Source organism: Apium graveolens, chromosome 8 (genome assembly GCF_009905375.1).
Source record: "Apium graveolens cultivar Ventura chromosome 8, ASM990537v1, whole genome shotgun sequence".
Lineage (NCBI taxonomy): Eukaryota > Viridiplantae > Streptophyta > Magnoliopsida > Apiales > Apiaceae > Apium > Apium graveolens.
Window position 1 is genome coordinate 167,105,769 of NC_133654.1, and position 14,973 is coordinate 167,120,741.

The window sequence follows — 14,973 nt, forward strand, 5'->3', positions numbered from 1 at the left end:
ATCCCCAGTCCAGCGCGAGAGCTAGGGGTTCAGGTTGATTGAGCTGAGGTTGTAGGCTTCTTTTGGAACAATTTAAGTCTGTAAAAGTTTGTAATAATGTTTAATACACAGTTATGAGTTTTGAATAGTTGGGATTTGAACGGTATGTAATATAAGTAGAAGTGTGGCTTGTGTGCATACTTTAACCTGTTACGATCCGTGGTAGTTGGTAAATAGGGTCACTGCATATTATTGTTATCTTTATTATTGTTATAAGCAGGTTATAAATAAGGCATGTGTGTGTGTGTGTGGACCCCAAACTTCTGACCCGGGTTTGGTGGGCGCCACAGGTTTGGTATCAGAGCTACAGGTTATAAGTCACTGACACAAGCCTAGGTTGACGAGAATGGGTAGAGGGTTAGGATTAGAAGTAAGGAATAGAAAGATAGAACGTCGAGAGGTTGAGTGCTTCGGTATATTAGGTATTAGTGTAATTCGCGTTATGGTTCGAGATTCTTATATTGCGATATGATTTCAGATAGCAGCGATGGCCGACTCTTTTATCCCCGTATCAGCTGATCACTCAGAGCCTTCAGTTGGAGTGTCGTCTTCGGATCCACGTCCTGTTGTTCCACCAGTGTTGGCTATACTACTCCACCTGTGTTGCAGCCCGTACCACTGCAGGTTATTCCACCTCCAGGCATGAGGACACCTGTCAGAGGACCCCCACCTGCTGATTCAGGCTTTACTAGTCATTCAGTCACAGGAGTACCTTTCCAAATCTCTTCCTATCCTGTCCCATATCATCAGTTTGAGGCTTGCCTTATGGAGCAGCGATTCCTACAGGGTCAGATCCATGAGTTATTGCATATCATGCGTACCCGAGAGATGGGGAGTGGTGAGAGACGACTTAGGGAGAGGCTCCAGGCATTTCGTAGAGCAGCTGATGTGAGGATTGCTGAGGCTACACATGAGGACATCACCCCTGATTTCCTAGTGGAGTGGGCTAAGTGGGTTCTAGAGAAGCTTGAGGAGATAGGAGGTCCAGATTTGCCATGAGCCAGAGATTCAGAGATGGAGATGTTGAGCAGTGTTGTTATGGTTGTATAGTATGTGCAGTAGTGTGTAGTGTGTATTAGTAGACTTTTGAGTTGTATTTATAGACTAGCTATGCTGACTAGTGAGTAGGTTGTTGTACCCTTTTTGCTTTCACTTCTGAAGCATTTTTACGCTTGTACTACCTAAATCTTTTGATCTATATATATCAGCACCTTTTCCCTTTCCATTATTGTCATTTATTTTATTGCACCTGTTTTACCTTACCTTATCTATTGCACCAGTTATACCCTGTGATACCATGTACCCTGTTTTCCATAACTGTTTATATTCTGTAAAGAAGCATGCAATTTACTTAGTTACAACTGTTTTCAAAAAGAGATACCTCTGTTTTACAAAAAAATTCTTTTATACAAAGATTTGATTCAAAAGCTGAATAAGTTGTTTGATTCTTTACAGAAAATGCCTCCCAAAAGAAATACCCGCACCAACACCCAGAATGAAGAAACCAACAACAACAACAACCAAGATGATACAAATCCAAATGTGAACCCAGGACCCATGGACCCAGCAATAGCCCAGATTCTTCAAATCTTGGCCCAACAAACAGTTCACCTGGCACAACAACAACAAAGACAGACCAACCCCCAGGTAACTTTTAAAACTTTTCAGGCAGTAAACCCACCAGAATTCAAGGGTTCCTTAGAGCCAATTGAAGCAAATGTTTGGTTAAAGGAAATAGAGAAGGCATTTGCCTTAGTGAAAGTAAAGGAAGAACAGAAGGTTGAGTTTACAAGTTACTATCTGAAGAATGAGGCCACCTATTGGTGGGAAATGGTGAAGACATTGGAAGGCACAGATGTTATTACTTGGGAAAGGTTTAAGGAATTGTTTTTAGAAAAGTATTTTCCTCAGTTTGTTCAGGATCAAATGGAGCTGAAGTTTTTAGAATTAAAGCAAGGGAACATGTCGGTAACAGATTATGAGGGTAAGTTTGAGGAATTGTCAAGGTACGTACCGTCGTATGTGGATACTGACAGGAAGAAAGCTAAAAGATTTCAGCAAGGTTTGAAACCATGGATCAGAGGGAAGGTAGCCATTTTTGAATTGGATACCTATGCAGGAGTAGTACAGAAGGCTATGATCGCAGACACAGAGAGTGAGATGTTCCAGAAGGAAAAGGAAAGCAAGAAGAGGAAAGTTGAGGGAAGTGAGGGTCAGTCACAAACAGGGAAGTTTCCAAATTTTAAGAAGGGTAAGTTTCATCCAGGGAGAAATTTTAATTTCAGGAGACAGAATGCAGGAGACGGAGGCCAGAGCAACCGTCCAGTTAATACAAATCAGCCAAATCAGTTGAGACTAACTTTTCCAGATTGTCAAGTATGTGGAAAGAAGCATGGAGGAGTTTGTAACAAGTTGAATGTGGTATGTTTTAAATGCAACCAGAAAGGGCACTATTCGAGGGAGTGCCGAAATCAGCAAGCAAGAGAGCCAGCAAATAAGGATCAGCCTATCCGGAATCCAGCAGTGAAGGTTCCAGCCATTGGATTTACATGCTTTAAATGTGGGAAGCCAGGACATATGGCCAGGGATTGTAAGACACCAGCCTCAGTCAGTAATGCATTGAGGATTATGGGATCTACCCGAACAATGAATGAGACTCCAAGGGCTAGAGTTTTTGATATGTCTGTGAAGGATGCTATTCAGGATACGGATGTCGTGGCAGGTACGCTTAATGTGAATTCTTTATATGCCAAAGTATTAATAGATTCGGGAGCAATTCGATCGTTTGTTTCGCAAGATTTTGTTAGTAAGTTAAATTGTCCAGTTGAATGTTTAAATGAAATAATGACTGTGGAATTAGCAAATCAAGAACGTGTAACTGTTAACCAAGTTTGTGGGAATTGTGAGATTGAGATCTCTAGTAGTAAATTTTGTGTAGATTTGATACCATTTAAATTAGGAGAATTTGATGTTATATTAGGGATGGATTGGTTATCTAAGCATGATGCTCAGATAGATTGTCGAAATAAGAAAGTAATGGTGAAAATGCCAGACGAAAGAATAGTAACGTTCAAAGGTCAGAAACAAGTAAAGAAGTTCTTAACGATGATTCAAGCCAAGAAGTTACTACGACAAGGATGTGAGCATTTCGTAGCATATGTGATCGACAGAAGTCAGGAGTCAGCAAAACTTGAAGATATTCCAGTTGTAAATGAATTTCCAGACATATTTCCCGACGAATTACCAGGACTTCCTCCAGATAGAGAAATTGAATTTGTGATCGACTTAGCACCTGGAATAGAACCAGTATCCAAGGCCCCGTACAGAATGGCGCCTGTTGAGATGAAAGAGCTAGCGAAGCAATTGCAAGAGCTGTTAGAGAAAGGAGTAATCAGACCCAGTGTGTCCCCGTGGGGTGCACCGGTATTATTTGTCAAGAAGAAAGATGGAAGCATGAGACTATGTATCGACTATAGGGAGCTCAACAAGCTTACAATCAAGAATAAGTATCTGTTACCTAGAATTGATGATTTGTTTGACCAATTGAAGGGAGCCAAGTATTTCTCCAAGATCGATTTAAGATCGGGATATCATCAACTGAAGATCAAGCCAGAAGATATACCAAAGACAGCTTTCAGAACAAGGTATGGATATTACGAGTTTTTAGTGATGTCTTTTGGATTGACCAATGCCCCGGCAGCGTTTATGGACCTGATGAACATAATTTTTAAGGAATATTTGGATAAGTTTGTTATTGTGTTTATAGACGATATTTTAATCTATTCAAAGACGGAAGAGGATCATGCGGAACATGTGAGAACGGCTTTGGAGATTTTGAGGAAAAAGAAGTTATATGCTAAGTTCTCGAAGTGTGAGTTTTGGCTACAGGAAGTTCAATTCTTAGGACACATAGTCGGTAACGAAGGGATCAAAGTGGACCCGGCAAAGATCGAGGCAATTACGAATTGGGAGAGACCGAGAACACCCACCGAGGTAAGAAGTTTCTTGGGATTGGCGGGATATTATCCACGATTCGTTCAGAAATTCTCAAGGATTGCAACACCATTGACAAAGCTTACACGAAAGAATGAAAAGTTTATATGGAACGACAAGTGCGAAGAAAGTTTTCAGGAGTTGAAGCGGAGATTAATCACGGCACCTGTTTTGTCACTTCCAGACGATCAAGGGAATTTCGTAATTTATAGCGATGCTTCTCACAAAGGACTGGGATGTGTTTTAATGCAGCACGAAAAGGTGATTGCGTATGCGTCAAGGCAATTGAAACCACACGAACAGAAGTATCCTACTCATGATTTGGAGCTAGCAGCCATAGTTTTCGCTTTGAAGATTTGGAGACATTATTTGTATGGAGAAAAGTGCGAGATTTTCACGGATCACAAAAGCCTAAAGTACATATTCACACAGAAGGAACTTAATATGAGGCAAAGGAGATGGTTAGAATTGATCAAAGACTATGATTGCTTGATTAATTATCATCCCGGTAAGGCGAACGTGGTGGCAGATGCGTTAAGTCGGAAGGAAAGGTTAAATGAGTTATCAGTACCTGAAGATATATATAAGGAATTTCAGAAATTGGAATTGGCAATTAGAGTTTGCAAACCTGAGGAAGCAAAAGTGTACAGTATGACTTTCCAGCCGGAGTTGTTGGAGAAAATAAAGAAATGTCAGGAAGATGTAATGAATCAAGATATAAAACGTTTGGTAGGTAAAGAATTATGCACACAGAAGGATAATCAAGGCATTTTGAGATTTTCATCTAGAATCTGGATTCCACCGGTGACGGAGTTAAAGAATAAAATTTTACAAAAAGCACATAGTTCAAGATATTCCATCCATCCAGGGAGTACCAAAATGTACAGAGATTTAAAGAAGAATTATTGGTGGCCAGACATGAAGAGGGAAATTGGGGAATGGATTAGCAAATGTTATACCTGTCAGAGAGTTAAAGCAGAGCATCAGAGACCAAGTGGATTGTTACAGCCATTGGAGATTCCGGAGTGGAAGTGGGAACATATTGCTATGGATTTCATAGTTGGATTACCAAGGACAAGGGCTAATCATGATGCCATTTGGGTTATAGTGGATAGACTTACCAAGTCAGCTCATTTTCTGCCTATAAATGAAAGATTTTCACTCGACAAGTTAGTCCATATGTACCTAAAGGAAATTGTAGTTCGTCATGGAGTTCCAGTATCTATTATATCTGATCGAGATCCAAGATTTAATTCAAAATTTTGGAAGAGTTTTCAAGAATGTTTAGGAACAAAATTGAATATGAGTACGGCCTATCACCCGCAGACGGACGGCCAAAGTGAAAGAACGATCCAGACAATCGAGGACATGTTACGTGTTTGTGCTATTGATTTCAAAGAAAGTTGGGACGATCATTTACCCCTGGTAGAGTTTGCTTTTAACAACAGCTATCACGCCAGCATTGGGATGCCACCCTATGAAGCCCTTTATGGATGCAAATGTAGATCTCCAGTATATTGGGACGAAGTAGGAGAACGCAAAATACTCAGACCTGAATTGGTGCAGCAGACAAAGGAAGTTGTTGAAATTATCCAGAAAAGATTAATAGCCGCACAAGATCGTCAGAGGAAGTATGCAGACCAGTCAAGGAAGAACATGGAATTTGAAGAAGGGAGCTTGGTATTATTGAAAGTATCACCATGAAAAGGACTAACGAGGTTTAGGAAGAAAGGAAAGCTAAGCCCAAGATATGTCAGACCTTTTGAGATTTTAAAGCGCGTTGGCAAAGTAGCTTATGAGTTGGCGTTACCACCGCACATGGAGCACATTCACAATGTCTTTCATGTATCAATGATTAAGAAATACAATCCAGACTCCAGGCATGTAATAGAATATGAGCCAATAGAGCTTCAGGCAGATTTGTCATATGTAGAGAGTCTGATAGAGATTGTGGAGGAGAGAGAGAAATTATTAAGAAATAAAGTGGTAAAGTTAGTAAGAGTATTGTGGAGAAACCCAAAGGTTGAAGAGTCAACCTGGGAGTTAGAAAGTGATATGAGAGAAAAGTACCCTCATTTGTTTTCTTAGGAGATTCTGAGGACAGAATCATTTTAAGGGGGAAGGATGTAATATCCGGGATATATCGTGTAATTATTTTTGATATTAAATATTTATTATGTGTGTTCAGTATCTATTCTATGAGTTAATTTTTAAGTGCTATCTGTACTTGGATATTCAAAAATAATATTAATTGAGTATTTTAATTTAATATGTCCAAAATAAAACATAGATAATTGTCATATCTTCCTAATTATTTTTATGTTGATTTATGGATTTATAAGGATCATATGAAATTTATAAAATCTTTTTCCGAGTATTTAAAATCTATTTTATAAAAACGGGAACCAACCGACGTCAACCGTTGTTACGTTTTTGGAACCCGAAACTCTTCCGAGAACTCCTTCCTAACCTAATTGTAATATTCCGAGCATATTCCATGTTTCGACTTTTTCGATCCGGCGTACGGTTTGTCCTGCACGGGTCCCGAAGCAACATTTTCGATACAATATTCCTTTCGGTAAATTAATAAAACCCGTATTTTCGATAAACGGGAGCTTTTTATTAAATTATCCCAATTATCACTTCGCAATACGTGTAACCAGGCGCTGAGACCAAGACCGCAGTACAAATTGTACTGGTTTGGATAATTATCCCGAAAACCGATACCGTTTAGATCAGTTTTTACAAATAAACGTACCGTTTTATATCCGGAATGATCCAACGGGATACTAATTCTCCGTAATTATAAATAGCCTTTTACCGTATTTTATTTCGTATCAAAATCATTTGCAGACAGATAAATATATAATTTTACAGAGAAAAATCATATATTCATAAACTATTCCAAGAATCAAACCAACTTTTGAAGGTGTTATTGATCTTTGTTTGAAAAGCTCAAGTACTGGATTTGAAGGTCTTGAGAAGCTCTATCAGAATCTGTAATCCATACACCTGCAGAATCAAAGAGTTAATTTCTAAAAATTTATTTATTTTCGAATTATTTTTATGAAAAATATGAAATTTTGTTGGGATGATTGTTTGTATGATTTGATGATTGCATGTTATAGAGCTTGTTTTCCTGATGATTTTGGTATATTATACGTCTGATTTGGAGTTCAATAACATGTTCAAATTTGAGTTTGATTTTCGAATTTTAAAATTAGGGTTTATAACCCGTATGAATGTTTTCAATTGAAATTTGGGGGTTTTTGATTCAGGGGTTATTAGCTGTTGATTTATAGTGGGTTGTGTTCCTTATGAAATTTGCAAGCGATTGATATATAGCTCGTTAACAGAGGATGCTTGAATCGTAGGGAGTTGTGATTTTAAAATACCCGATGTTCGCCGGAAACCGGCGATGTTCTTGGCCAATTTCCGGCCAGAACAGGGATGATTAGAATGATTTATTTGCATGGATATGTTCCTGGTAATCTGTAGTTTAATTCTGGAGGTGATGGTGGTGGGAGGATGTCGGAGGTGAGTTCTCCGGCCACCCCCGATTTTCTAGCGGCTAGAACTGCAAAATTGCAGTTTGGTCCCTGTACTTTTGAAAATGATGAAGTTTGGTCCCCCAGGTTTCCAGACTTTGCAAAAATAGGATTCCTGTTTATAAAATGTTTAAAAATCATATTTCCTATTTATTTTTATTATAAAAATTCATTTTTAATTTCTGAAAATTCTGAAAATTATTATTTTAATTCTGAAAATTATTTTTAATTCTGAAATAAATCTAAATTAATTAGTTAATTAATTTCAGTTAATTTTTAATTAATTAATTGGTCAATTAATTTGAAAATTAATTGATTAATTGATTTAATTAATTATTAATTGATTTTAATCAATTATTTTATTAGATTTAATTATTTAAAAATAATTTAAAAATTCCGAAAAATAGTTTCGAGCTTTAAAATATTATTCTAAATTATTTCCAAGGCTCGATAATTATTCTAAAATTATTTGGAGCCAGAATTGGCCAACCGAACCCTGTTTATTAATCCGAAATTGATCCAACGACCCGTTTTAATTCCGAAAAATGTTTTAAAAATCATTTTAAATACTAGAAAACCTATTTATGACCCGAAATGTCTTTATAAATGTTATGTCATTGATTATGTGACGTATTATGTGTTATATGTGATATGTTGGTTGACTGTCGGGTTGTATATTCGATGTTTACTATTTATTGCGTAACTTTCAATCCGTTAATCGGATTTGGGTAAAACGAAGGGTAGATAGAAGTATGTGTTGAATAGAATCCTATGAGTTGATGATTGATAGATGCTTATGATATGTGAGCAGAAGAGGCGAGACGTGGGAAAGGGAAACAGGTAGTTGAGGAGTAAGACGATTGTGATTGGAAGCGAGTGCAGAATAGTAAGCTAGTACCAGGCAAGTGTATAGAACTTTCTCGAGATATTGTAGTACTTGATAATCCTGTGATATTGCAAGTGCTTTGAAGCACAGAAACCTAAACCCTGATTCCAATTATTGTTCTTGAGCCAGGAACCATATTCTTTCTAAGCCATTGATTATTGTATACCCAAACACGAACCACAAATCTACGATACTACTCCACAAATACATACAAACTAAATACCAAACGCTGAACTGAATTACTTATATACTCAACCCATGATATCTTATGCTTTGAAAGACCAAATCCTTGAAACCCTGAAACGTTGATTCCTTTGTTATCCAATTCTTTTATTACCCAGCATCCAAGCTTTGAAATTACCTTGTTGATCCATACAAGTATTGAAATCCTTTCATTTTTAAGTACTCACTGTTGTTAATGATTCTGGTTATTGTTTATTATTGTTCATTCTGTTATTATGTTAGAATTGGATTGTTTTTATAAAATTGTGGACCAGATTCGTGGTCAGACCATATAATGGTCAAGTTAGGCCAATGTGTTCCTTGGATCCAGTAGTTAGAGCAATGCTGTGTGCCTTGCTCAGGGTTAGTGCGTGACTGATCAGCAGCCTAACCTTGGTTTTTAAATAAAAAGTATAATATCCAATTCTAAATCATAATCCGTTGTTCACTTGATATCATAATCATGTTCACCTGATGATCATTATTCTCAGTTTTGTCATTTGACTTGCTGAGCTAGTTAGCTCATTTGTGCGATATTGTTTCTGTTCTTTTCTAGTTAAAAAGGAACCGGTTGGTATTGAGGATCCCCAGTCCAGCGCGAGAGCTAGGGGTTCAGGTTGATTGAGCTGAGCTTGTAGGCTTCTTTTGGAACAATTTAAGTCTGTAAAAGTTTGTAATAATGTTTAATACTCAGTTATGAGTTTGGAATAGTTGGGATATGAATAGTATGTAATATAAGTAGAAGTGTGGCTTGTGTGCATACTTTAACCTGTTGCGATCCGTGGTAGTTGGTAAATAGGGTCACTGCATATTATTGTTATCTTTATTATTGTTATAAGCAGGTTATAAATAAGGCATGTGTGTGTGTGTGTGTGGACCCCAAACTTCTGACCCGGGTTTGGAGGGCGCCACAAGTGGCCGCGCCCATTTTTCAGAAACTCAGGGCGGCCGCGCGGGGTCATTTTTCGAGAATCCTGATTTGACTTGAATTCGAAGAATTTGAAGCCAAGGTCGTCGAGAAGCCTATATATGTATATAAAGACGTTTTTAACAACAAGGAAACCGGGAGAGCAATACGAAGACCTAGAAGAGCACAAAACGACTACAGAGAAGAAGACTTTTGTATTCTTCATTATAGTTGTACTTCGGATGCCTGTTTTTTATTTGTCTTTGAACCCTAATACTCGTATCTTGTTTTATATCATGCTTTCATTGGAACCCATGGTGACGATGAGTTCGGTTATGAACTAATCGTTATCGTGAGATTTTAGCGGATTTACTTATGGATTTCTATAGTTAATTTGTTTCAATATCTTGGTGTGTGGTGATTGATTGATATCCTAGTATTGGTTGTGCTTATTCATCTTATGTGTGTAGCTAACGTATAAGATAGCGTGTTAATCTCTATTGAAGCGAAAGTGAATATAGAGGTTTAGAACTTGTCATGCTAGCATAGGCTCATGTATAATTATTATGCATGATTCATTGGTAATTTTAACCATCTTACTTTTCCTATGTTATCATGATAGAAAACTTTTTCATTAAACCTTTATATTGTCAAATTCTATAGACATATAGGGTCTCAACATAATTGGTGTCTATTCAGCTTCTATCTCTTTTGTGGATGTGTGATAGTAGGGTATTCGTACAACGACAGTTGGCGTTTACTAGTTTTGTGTTATCTGATTAATTATCATCACAGTTGCATGCTAAGGTTAAGAAAAATGACTTTGAATGAAGCATTTAATGAAGTTAGAATCCCATGTTTGTCTCATATAGTTAATTCAATTACTTTTATTCTTAGTTAGTTACATGTTAGTTTAATCTTAGTTAGAAACATCTCAACTTGTTATTGTCTTAGGATTGAGCGATAGCCATACCATTATTGCATAGGTGCATAATTTTAATTTAATTAAAAAGAGTCTTTGTGGGTACGAATCTGATTTATATCTTATACTACTTGCGAACGCGTATACTTGCGTGTAATTTTAGCGCATGTTTTTGCCCTAACAAGTTATTGATGCCGCTGCCGGGGAGTTGGTGTTAATTTTTAGTTTACATGCTTGACATCAGTGGTCGTTAAATTTCACTGACTCGGACTCTCTTACTTACAAGGTTTACTTTAGTCGTGTGTTTCAGGTACTCTAGTTATCATTACAATGGGAGAACCAGTAGCAAATCCGAAAGCTTTGATGGATTATTCTCAACCAAAGATCAATGACATTCAGTCTAGCATTGTCAGACCAGCCATCACGGATAATACTTTTGGAATCAAGGCTAGCACGATTCAGATGGTACAAAATTCATTCCAGTTTGGGGGTTCTCCAATGGAAGATCCCAATATGCACATTAGGGATTTCATCGATATATGTGACACCTTCAAGTTCAATAATGTGTCTGAAGATGCTGTGAAACTGAGACTATTTCCATTCTCTCTGAGGGACAAGGCTAAGAGCTGGTTACACTCTCTACCAGCTGGTTTAATTACTACTTGGGAGGATATTGCTCAGAAGTTTCTTACTAAATTCTTCCCAATGGCGAAGACAGCTGCACTCGAGAATGCTCTTACTCAATTTGCGCAGCAATCGGGAGAAACTATATGTGAAGCTTGGGAGCGCTATAAGGAGATGCTTAGGAAGTGCCCTCATCATGGCATGCCTGATTAGATGATCATCAATTATTTTTACAATGGTTGGGGAGCACAGGCTAGACCCATTGATGCAGCATCAGGTGGAGCATTATGGGCAAAGAGCTATGAGGAAGCTTATGGTTTAATTGAACCGATGGCTGTTAATGAATATCAGTATCCAACCTAGAGATTGCCACAGGGCAAGGTAGCAGGAGTTCTGGAAGTGGATACAGCTACGGCTATCACTGCTCAGCTAAAGGCGTTGTCTATGAAGATCGATTCTCTGGCTAACTATGTTGTTAATCAGATAACCTTTATTTGTACGCTGTGTGCAGGTTCGTATGTGACGGAGCAATGCTCTATATTTAGTGGATCAGCTCAGTTTGTGAGCAACTTTCAGAGATCGCAGCAACCAGTTCCAGCCACTTATCATCCTGACAACTAAAATCATCCTAACTCCAGCTGGAGCAAAAATCAGAGTGCGATATAACAGCCTTATCAGCAGTATGTAGCAAAGCAATTCAACCCTTCTATTTTTCAACAACCGCAATATGCATCAAGAAAACAACTCTAACTTCAACAACAAAACTCATGGAGGTGCAGGTCTATCTTCGAATGAAAAATCTGAATTGGAGGAGTTGTGGCTTATGTGCAAAAACCAGGCTCTTATATGCCAAAGCTAGGTTGTTCTATCAAGACTCTGGAGAACCAAATAGGGCAAATTGCTAACGCCTTATTGAATCGACCATCAAGAATGCTTCCTAGTAATACAGAAGCTAATCCAGGCAAGAGGAAAGTTAACGAATAGGTGAACGCCATCACCTTGAGGTCTGAAAGGTCGCAAGCCCCAAAATTTAGCAAGACGAAGAGTCTGAAATTCTGTCCAGAATGCAGGTGCATCTGCACCTTTGCCAAATCCAGAAAATGAGATTATAGCTGAAAAAGTGGTGCAGAAGGATGCCGAGGTGGAACCGAAGCAGAAAGCTGTTGAAAGAAATCCTCCTGAGGTTAATACATGGGATAAACAGGTCTACCCACCTCTGTCATATCCTAAAAGGCTTCAAAAGCATAAGTTTGACAAGCAATTTGCCAAGTTTTTGGAAGTTTTCAAGAAGCTGTATATCAATATACCTTTGACTGAAGCTACAGAATGTATGCTGAGCTATGCTAAGTTCATGAAGGGTATTCTATCTCAGAAGCTAAAACTTAAGGAGTTGGAAACCATTGCTCTAACGGAAGAGTGCAGTGCTATGCTGCAAGAGAAACTAACACATAAGCTTAAAGATCCAGGAAGCTTCACGATACCTTGCACCATTGGTAATCTGTCATTCGACAAGTATTTGTGTGACTTGGGAGCTAGCATCAATCCGATGCCCTTGTCAGTTTTCAAGAAACTTGGACTACCTGATCCAAAACCTATGAACATGTCCTTGCAGTTGCCTGATCGTTCCATCATTTATCCGGGAGGAGTAGTGGAGGATATCTTAGTTAAGGTGGATAAGCTCATCTTCCATGATGATTTTGTCATTCTAGACTTTGAGGAGGATAAGAAGATTCCCATTATCTTGGGAAGACCATTCTTGGCTACAGGCCAAACTATGATTAATGTGCAAAAATGAGAGCTTACGATGAAGGTTCAAGATCAGAAGGTCACTTTTAGTGTGTTCAAGGCAATAAAGTTACCCACAGATAAAGAGCAGTGCTTTAAAGTAGAGTGGGTCGACTCTGTCGTGAATTCAGAGCTTGAGCAATTTCAAAAGTAAGATACCTTAGAGAGAGTCTTAATAGGGGAATCAGTTCTTGAAGATGAAGAAGGAGTAGAGCAACTATAGGTTTTGAATGCACCTTCTTCGAAGAGAAAGTTGGATATGCCATTTGATTCTCTTGGGTTAGCAAAGCTGAAAATTTCTCAAGAGCGTCTCGAACCGTCGATTGAAGAAGCTCCCATACTTGAGCTCAACCCACTGCCAGATCACTTGAGTTATGCATTCTTAGGTGCACCCCCGGACAAGGGGTTGGATTATATCTATGATAATCTAAAGGGTGACTAGCCGGTTCCTTCTGTGCTCACAGAGGGTCCCTCTCGTGCACCACAGATAGTTGATACGTTTGGTCTTTGTGATGCGCAGTATAGAAGGTTGATTCGGTGTATTGAGGCTATGTATGACATCCACCGAAGTTTTGTTGAAGATTTGACACTCGCTCTCGGTACTATTTTTCGAGACACTAGTGTCGAGGTTGATTGACCACCTAATCCTGCACCCGAAGAGGGTGATCCTCTTGCTAACTAGGTATGCCTGAAATCCTTATTATTACCTTCAATGAGGACATTGAAAATTTTAATTTTGGGGGTGATAATGTAAGGATTAGTTTGTGTGTGTCCATATAGATTTATATAGATTCATGTAGCATGTTTAGTTGTATTTCATTCGTATTTTTGCATGATTATTCATATAGATCATATTTGTTTGCATTTTTGTTTGTTTTTATGTGAGTTCATATAGTTGCATGTGCATGCATATACCATAATCCCTTAGATTGAGCTGTTTATGATTGATTGGTTGATGTTGATTTGAGTGTAGTGATGTCGAATAGAGGGTTGTTTAAGTCTTAATGAAATGATTTGCATGCCAAAAAAAATTTTCACAAAATCTTATAGGATTGCTTTTAAGCTAGATCATGATCATATTTGTTTATTTGTTGAGATTTAATCACTTGTTTATATCTAGAATTTTTGGTATTCTCTTAATGGCAAAAGAATAGTGAATTTTAATCTGAAGACAAACTTGGAATTCGTTAGTAGTTATGAATAAGGCTAGGCGTCAAATGGCTAGTAGCCAGCTCATAATTTATGAGTATTCTAGAGTTTAATGAGATGGAGCGAAATGCACTCATTCAGAAATTGTTGTAAAGAAAAAAAAAGAAAAAGAAAAAGGAAAAAATAAGAAAAAAATATGTGTTTATGCATAATTGATCAAGAGTGAGCTATATAATACTCGAGTTATTAAGTTCTAGGGGACTTTGTGCCTAGTGACCTAAGGCTTTATAATCTGGGATCCGATAACCTAACACTCGCTACATGGGTATTATTGCATAAGTCTTGTGGGACCTCACTCATTGCACGGTCAAATAAGCATCTATGTTATGTGTTTAATAATAGCATGCATTCTTGTATAACTCTAGTAGGAAAGAGGTGTTGAGAGTCATTATGTGTTTAACGTGTATTCTGTTTATAAACTTGTCATTATGTGGGGTTTGTTCGAACTCTGTTTAGATTCATTGCATTTTTAGAGGAATTCGCTTGTTGGTCGGTTATGGTTATTCTTAGGGGATCGATTGCATTATCATTTAGTTGCATTCACGTAGTTGCATTCATGCATTAGTTTTATTTTGTAGTTTTGAGTCTGTTTATACTTGAGGACAAGCATCGATTCAAGTTTGGGGGTGTGATAAGTGGATTTTATATCTACTTGGAACGCTTCATTACAGGCTTAAGTTGGTGTTTTGAACTCAAGTTGTTGGAATTTGTGATATGTTTTTGTGTTTTTGTATTTCAAGCATTAGTTGAATGAATAAATAAACTTTTCAAGGTAATATGCTTAAAGGAGGTCAGAATCTAAATCCTAGGACATTCTCATGTTGAAGAGCATCTCGAT

The 14,973-nt window shown here is 37.8% G+C and overlaps 1 non-coding gene across 1 annotated transcript; it reads right to left on the reverse strand.

Annotated features, from left to right (window-relative positions):
- Nucleotides 1-11,237: 11,237 nt before the first annotated feature.
- On the reverse strand, nt 11,238-11,344 carry LOC141682208 (small nucleolar RNA R71). The gene has a single exon (XR_012559609.1). It is a non-coding gene; the product is annotated as a small nucleolar RNA R71 (small nucleolar RNA).
- Nucleotides 11,345-14,973: the final 3,629 nt, after the last annotated feature.